This window comes from Solanum lycopersicum, chromosome 1 (genome assembly GCF_036512215.1).
Source record: "Solanum lycopersicum chromosome 1, SLM_r2.1".
NCBI classification, from domain to species: domain Eukaryota; kingdom Viridiplantae; phylum Streptophyta; class Magnoliopsida; order Solanales; family Solanaceae; genus Solanum; species Solanum lycopersicum.
In genome coordinates this window covers 5041589-5050504 of record NC_090800.1, presented here as the reverse complement: position 1 = coordinate 5050504, position 8916 = coordinate 5041589, and positions in this window count along the sequence as shown.

Sequence of the window (8916 nt, the reverse complement as noted above, 5' to 3'; positions counted from 1 at the left end):
CTTGGTTGCACCAGGATGTATAGAATACCTTAAACTATGAGCCTCTGTCAGAATAGTGTTGATCAAATCATCAACGCGGGGTACACATACCCTTCCCTTGATTCTCAAAACACCTTCCTCATCGATTTGTGCTTCCTTAGCCTCTCCTCGTAACACCATATCCCGAATTCGGCTTAGTTTCTCATCATCAAACTGCTTTCCCTTAATCTGGTCAAGAAAAGAAGATCTCGCCTCCACACAAGCCAACAATCCTCCCTTCTCATTTACTTCTAACCTCATGAAGTCGTTAGCCAGAGTCTGAACCTCTCTAGCCAATGGACGTCTAGAAACTTGCAAGTGAGCTAGACTTCCCATGCTCCCTGCCTTTCTACTTAAGGCATCTGCCACAACATTAGCCTTTCCCGGATGATACAAGATAGTGATATCGTAGTCCTTCAGTAGTTCCATCCATCTCCTCTGTCTCAAATTCAAATCTTTTTGAGTAAAGACATACTGTAGGCTACGATGATCCGTGTATACTTCACACTTAACTCCATATAAATAATGTCTCCATTGCTTTAATACAAACACTACCGCAGCCAGTTCTAAATCATCGGTCGGGTAGTTACGTTCGTGCACCTTTAATTGCCTTGAGGCATAAGCAATTACGTTCTTCTCTTGCATTAGCACTGCACCCAAACCCGAATAGGATGCATCACAATAGACAATGAAATTCTTACCTTCCACTGGCAGGGTAAGGATTGGTGCAATAGTCAACAAGGTCTTGAGCTTTTGAAAGCTTTCTTCACATTCATCCGACCATACAAATGGAACATTCTGCTTAGTCAAGTTCGTCAATTGGGAAGCAATGGAACAGAACCCCTTGACAAATCGACGGTAGTAGCTAGCAAACCCGACAAAGCTCCTTATTTCTGACACATTAGTAGGTCTTGCCCAATTCTTCACTGTCTCAATCTTAGAAGGATCCACCATCACCCCATCCTTCGAAACCACATGCCCCAAGAAGGACACTGCATCTAGCCAAAACTCACACTTGGAGAATTTGGCATAAAGCTTTTTCTCCCTCAACATTTCCAATACCATTCTCAAATGTTCTTCATGTTCCTTCTTGCTCTTTGAGTATACCAATATATCATCAATGAATACGATCACAAAGAGATCCAGATATGGCTTAAAAATCCCGTTCATCAAGCTCATGAAAGCAGCAGGGGCATTCGTAAGACCAAAAGACATCACTACAAATTCGTAATGCCCATACCTGGTCCGAAAAGCAGTCTTTGGCACATCCGTTGCCCGTATCTTCAATTGATGATAACCGGACCTCAAGTCAATCTTAGAGAAGACACAAGCACCTTGTAACTGATCGAACAAGTCATCAATGCGAGGAATGGGATACTTGTTCTTAATAGTTACATTGTTCAACTGTCTATAGTCTATGCACATCCTAAAACTCCCATCCTTTTTCTTCACAAATAATACCGGAGCATCCCAAGGAGATGCACTTGGTCTAATAAAGCCTTTGCTTAGCAACTCTTGAAGTTGTGCCTTTAACTCTCTTAACTCCGCGGGAGCCATTCTATAAGGGGGTATAGAAATGGGGCGAGTACCCGGTTCAAGATCGATGCAGAAGTCAATATCTCTATCCGGTGGCATACCCGGAAGGTCTGCGGGAAACACATCTAAAAACTCACGAACTATCGAGACCGACTCAATTGGAGGTACTTGGATAGTATCATCCCTGAGATGTTCCAAGAACGCTAAACAACCCTTACTAACCATTTTCTTGGCACGAAGAAAGGAGATGATACGAACCGGATTTGAAGTGTAGTCACCCTCCCACACTAACGGATCTGTCCCAGGCTTGGCTAACGTCACAGTTTTAGCATTACAATCCAAGATCGCAAAATTTAAAGAAAGCCAAGTCATACCCAGAATTACATCGAAGTCAACCATTTCTGAGATAACCAAGTCTACATGAGTATTGCTCCTCATAAAAGTTACAAGACAAGACCTATACACCTTTTCAACTATCACAGACTCACCCACCGGAGTAGAAACACGAATAGGCATGTCAAGCAATTCACAATGTAAATCAAGACCATTAGCAAATGCGGAAGATACATATGAAAATGTAGAGCCAGGGTCAAACAATACAAAAGCCATGCAATCACAAACCGAAAGATTACCTGTGATGACAACATCTGATGTCTCCGCTTCTGACCGCCCAGGGAAAGCGTAACAATGGGCCCTCTCATCTGTCTGTCCGTTGCCCCTACCATGTTGTGATGTAGTGGCTCTAGTTTGCCCATCACCCCGACCGTTTTGGTGACCACCATTACCTCGACCACCATGTCCTCCAGAATGACGGCCTCTTCCATAACCACCTCTACCTCTAACATTTGGAGGTCTGTAACTCTGTTTTGGACAATACCTCTTAATGTGTCCAGTCTCCCCACATCCATAACACTCTCTGGATTCAAGCGTAGGTCTCTCAGAGAAGTGTTGACCGGTCTGAGGCGGACCCCCAACTACAGTCTGTAGTGAAGACTGAATTGGTCGGACTGAGTAACCTCCTGAACCCTGTCCTCTAGAGTAAGAACCATTAAACTCACCTCCCTTTCGAAACCTTTTTGATGTAGTTGTCATGGTGAAGTCATCTGGCTTCACTCCCTCTACCTCTATCACGAAGTCTACCACTTCTTGAAAAGATTTCGCTGTAGCCGCTACCTGTAAGGCTGAAATTCGCAACTCTGATCTCAACCCCTTCACAAAACGGCGAATCCGCTCTTGTGGAATGAAACATAGTTGGGTGGCATACCGGGATAATGCACGAAACTTAGCCTCATATGCAGTAACCGACATCCTACCTTGCTCTAGGATCAAGAACTCATCTCTCTTCCTATCCCTCAAAGTCCGGGGAATATACTTCTCCATAAACAAGCTTGAGAATGATGCCCAAGTCATAGGTGGCGCCTCTGTTGGTTGACACTCAACATGTGACCGCCACACATTTTGGCGTTCCCTTGAAACTGATAAGTCACAAACTCAACACCAAACCGTTCTACTATACCCATCTTGTGTAGTAGCTCATGACAGTCAACCAGAAAATCATAGGCATCCTCAGATTCAGCACCCTTGAAGACTAGAGGTTTCAATTTCAAGAACTTACTGAAAAGTTCATGTTGATCATTTGTCATTATAGGCCCTGTAGTCAGACGAGGAAACGTGCCTATTTCCAATGGAACATCCATGCGGGGAGCCGCAGTAGCCGCATGTTGTACCTCCGGAGCCTGAGGTGCTGGTGTAGAAAACACTGAAGGCGTTTGACCTTGATCAGATAACCCACTAAGATAAGCAAGAACCTGATTGATCATCTCTGGGGTAGGTTGGGGAGGCAATCCCTCATTCTGTACTTGTTCAGTTTCCCCTTCCTCACCCTCTCTTACTACTTCTTCAGTCGGTGGATGAGTCACTGCCCTAGTATCAGATGGGCTAGGTGCTCGTCCTCTTCCTCTAGAGGACGTCCTCCCACGACCTCTTGCCGCTACTCGTCTTCGAGCTACAGCCCCAGTGGCTGGCTCAGACGCTTCTTATCTTGCCGATGTTGGTGTTGGCGCAATCGTTGCTTTAGTTCTAACCATCTGCGAAATAGAGTGAAGATGGTCAGATATCAATTTGTATCACCTAGATACCAATTGGACCCAAGTAATAGCACGAAAAAAAGAAAGAACGGAATTTTTCCTAAAGTCTTATAGCCTCTCAAAGAAAAGTAAAGGCGTCCCCCTACCGTTCCTTAAGACTCTACTAGACTCGTTCTTGTGTGATGAGACCAACGAACCTAATGCTCTGATACCAAGTTTGTCACGACCCAAATCGGGCCGCGTCTGGGCACCCACACTTACCCTCCTATGTGAGCGAACCAACCAATCTAAACCTTAACATTTCAATATAATATCAACAGAAAGTAATGCGGAAGACTTAAACTCATTAATAAAAACCAATTCAATAACTTCTAAAAACTCAACAACTATTATTATCCCCAAAATCTAGAAGTCATCATCACAAGAACATCTACTTCAAATTACTAAAGCTAATAGTATCTAAGAAGCTAAAATACATAAAAAGCTAGTCCATGCCGGAACTTCAAGGCATCAAGACATAAAGAGGAAGATCCAGTCCAAGCTAGAAGCATTAGCTCACCCTGAAATCCGGAGTGATGAAGACTGGCTAGAGTTGCGGTTGAGTTGAAGACGATGGCACGTTTGCTGCACTCCACAAATAACAAAGAAGAAAACATAAAAGTAGGGGGTCAGTACAAACACAGGTACTGAGTAGGTATCATCGGCCAACTCAAAATAGAAAATAGTATATATCAGATAACATCATAAAATCAACTACAATACTCAACATGCAGCATTTACAATTACCATAACCCTTGGTCATAACACCAAGCACATCAATGAGGACTCACGCCTCCTCATCATACCCATTTGGGAATTAGGTTCATTAGATTGAATATATTAACATCTTTCAAGATTCCTTATCTTTATTCCTCTCGTGTCAGTACGTGACACTCCGCTCCTCAATATACTATCCTGGTGTCGGAACGTGACACTCCGATCCTCATTCTACCCTGGTGTCGGAACATGACACCCGATCCATATTCTATCCTGGTACCGAAACGTGGCACCCGATCCATATACTATCCTTGTACCGGAACGTGGCACCCGATCCATATTCTATCCTGGTGTCGGAACGTGACACTCCGATCCTCATATACTATCCTGGTACCGGAACGTGGCACCCGATCCATATTCTATCCTGGTGTCGGAACGTGACACTCCGATCCTCATATACTATCCTGGTACCGGAACGTGGCACCCGATCCATATTCTATCCTGGTGTCGGAATATGACACTCCGATCCTCATGTACTATCCTGGTACCGGAACGTGGCACCCGATCCCCTAATCTCACTACTTTCGTTCATCAAGCCTTCTTTTATACCAAGGCATCATCATTAACAAAGTAGATTAGGGTTTCTTTTTCAAGATTTAGGATTCAATAGTTTCATCATGCTTATTTCATCACAATTATATCATCACAACATGCAAACACATAATTAAGCACATAGAAGGGTTTACAACACTACCCAATACATATCATTCGCTATTAAGAGTTTACTACGAATAGTATAAAAACCATAACCTACCTCCACCGAAGATTAGAAATCAAGCAAGCAAGTTCCCAAAGCTTTGTTTTTCTTCTCGCTTCTCCTCTTTCTCGTTCGATCCTCTCTCTCTTTGTTCTTTCTATTTTTTCTTATTCAAACCCTCTTTCTATTACCCTAATTAACATATAATTAAGAATAAAAGATGGCAATAATAACCCACTAATTTACTCAAGGTTACCTCTTTTAACCCCCAAGTAGTTAGACTTATTAACATTAACCCACTAACTTTATAATTGAAGCAGGAATAGTCCAAAACGCCCCTTAAATTACTTAACAGAAATCCGACCCAGCCTTGGATTACGCAGCCTGTGACGGGCCGTCGTGCCAGCGACGGTCCGTCCTGCTGCTCCATCACAGAGTTCAGAGACTCAATTCTCTGAAGAGTCTGTGACGGTCCGTCCTGCCATTCCGTTACGAAGTTCAGAGAGTCGATTTCAGTACCCATTTTTCAGAATTTCTAAGTGTTTTGAAACGAGGCCCCCTCGACGGTCCGTCGTGCCCATGACGGTCCGTCGTGGGTTCCGTCATATCAGCCTGTTTTTCCAGAAATAAAATCTGCTGCTCAAAACGACTAAACAAGTTGTTACAAATTATTTATGAGAAATGAAGGGTTTCTTACAAAAAAAAAGTAGGAATTTGAATCTATTTTTTTTAAAAATATGATTTATATCCCGAATTTCTAAAATTAACATAAAATATTAAATTGGACACAATCTATACATGAGTTTTAATAAATATAAAGACTAGCTATAGCTATAGCCAGCCTACTATTTAAAAGCCAACAAAATCTCTGAAAAGCCCAAGCTAAAATCTTTGCTAGATTTTCAGAATCAAAGATTAAAAAAACAGTATTATATTTGTATTTATTTATTTTACTTTTGCTGAACTAAAGCTGAAAGCATATTAACTTTATTGTCTAGTACTAGTATTATAGTTTGGAGGTATTAAAATATGAACGGTTCAAAAATGGTACTATTCATAACCTAAATTTGTCATTTATTCAAGACATTACAAGTTAGGTCAATTTTTTTCAGATGGACCACTCAAAAACATTTTGTTGCAAGTTAGAATATCACAAGAAAAGGAATTATCTAGTTTTATAGTAGCGATAGAATTGTTATAATGTGATTATTAGGTTATATATTTGTGTTGTAGAGTCGATCATTAATATCTGTAATCGAATAAAGTATTTAGGTTATATTTTCTTAATTAGGATATGATTTTTTCTTGAATACTGTGTAAACACAAAATACTAACATGCACAATATAAAATTAGTCCTGCATTTTTTCACTTCATTGTCATTCCTAATCACAACTAGTATATTAGGGTTAACTCATTGAGTTAGGGTCCGTTTGGATGGGCTTAATAAAAGCAGCTTTAAAAAAGTACTTTTAAAAGTGCTGAAACTTATTTTTAAAATAAGCAGTTATGAGTTTGGATAAAAGTGCTGAAGTTGTTATGTCAAACGTGAAAAGGGAAAAATGGAAGAAAGAAATGTTAGGGTTATATGGGTAATTTGGAGATTGTATAAAAATATTAAGCACAAAAAATAAAAATGTGGTCAACTTAAAACAGCTTATAAGCTAAAAAAAAAGCACCCCTACCCCAGCTTTTAACTTTTGGCTTAAAATAAGTTTTTTTTAACTTAAAATAAGCTAGCCAAACAGACTCTTAGACTGTATTACGTCACTTACTCACGTGGGTAAATTTTGAACGATTTATACATACATGCGAATTTTAGACTAATTTTGATATCCATAATCTTATGCTTCCCTTTGACTAATAGACCATTGTTTAAGAAAGAAAAATAAATTTGTAATTTGTAATTTAAATACTTGTTATCGTGAGATTTAATAGAATATGAAATTTAAAGTTGAATTGTTTTTAAATATAAAGATATTATATGTTTTTTTTATGCAGACTCTTAAAGGAATATATAGGACCCATTTGCTTATAGATATTTTAAAAAATATTTGAAACAAAAATTTGATAAATATTATTTGATTATATAACTTGTCATTATTTGACAAAGATTTTTTAACAAACAATCTAGAATTTTGAAGTAGAAAAAATTAGTATTTGACTATATTCTTTATTTGGAAGCTTTTATAAATTTAAAAATTATGTACCCCAAATATTTGTATTATGTAAAAACATGCATCATTTATAGTTGAATTTTGGTCCTTTATACAAAATTTATGCAGTAATATATCTTTTTTATATAGTTTCTATTTGAACTTGCTCTCTAAAATCACTTCTACTTGCTAATAATAATAAGTTTTCGTATATGAACCAATGATATTTTTCATTTATTTTATTTTTCTTGTTTCATATTCATATTAATAATGTTTGATATCAAATTGTGTTTCTTGTCATGATTATTGAAATATGTCCATTATAAAATAATAATACAAAATATATTAATATTTTAAATAGTTGTTAGAACTTATAAGTGCAAAACATTTTTAAAAATAAAATGTTTCATTCATTAAAAATTTAGCTTATTTACACCATTTCAATACGAAAAAAAGGTTAATCGATGTTGTTAGGAGTTAACTGAAAACCCATTTGGTTTCGCCAAATTATTTTATCCATGTGGCGACCAATGATAATTATTATTTATTTATGTATTAAATTGAAAGTAAGCCAAATTTTTAAAATTAATTAAAACATTTTTAATACCCAAATATTTTTTAATATAATATATTTATTTAAGTTCTCTAATTATAAACTCGCTCGAAAAAGTTGTGTGTATTAATAATATTATTATTATTTAAGTGTTATTTATTTTTAACTTTTAAAATTTTATTATGTCTTATTAAGTTTGTTTGAGAAAAAAATTAAATACAACACACATAAAAATTTAAAAGTCGCATGTATTTGCGAAAATTAGTGAGTTCATAATTTCAGAGATTGTTTATTAAAAAATATTCAAATGGACAAAATAATCTTGCATAATCAAATGAGGTTTCAGTTAACAAATAATAAAATAAATAAGTCATTTCTCAAAAGAAAATGATAGAGATATGCATTTCAAACTTTTAACACGTATTCAATAAATGAACATTTTTTTAAAATTAGATGACATGTGTTAAAAGGTTTTTTCATAAAATGAAACTAATTTTGGTCAAAAAAAACAACAATGGTTACATTAAATTTACGAGCACTAAATATTTATATATATCAAACTAATAAATGCATGACATTCATTTAAATACAATCATTATTTAATCGTAATTAGTCAATGTATCATATTAAATAAAATTAGTTTTAGTCAACAAATGACCATGGTAACATTAAATTTATTTGTACCTTATCAAATTAATAAATACATAACAATTATTTAGATGCATAGTTATCACTTAATTATAATTAGTTAACGTATATTCTTGTTTCACTTAATTACTTCATTATAAAAAAATATAAATTAATTTGACTAAACACTCGATAATTTATTGCTAATAGAATTATAATTAGTTAACGTATATTCTTGTTTCACTTAATTACTTCATTATAAAAAATATAAATTAATTTGACTAAACACTCGATAATTTATTGCTAATAGAAAGAACAAAAAGATGTGAAGAAAAAAAATGAGCACACTGCTTTATGTGGTAAAGTTAGTTAGAGATAATTGATTATTTTTTTGACTCTGCAAGTGGGGCCTTAAATAGTAATTAATT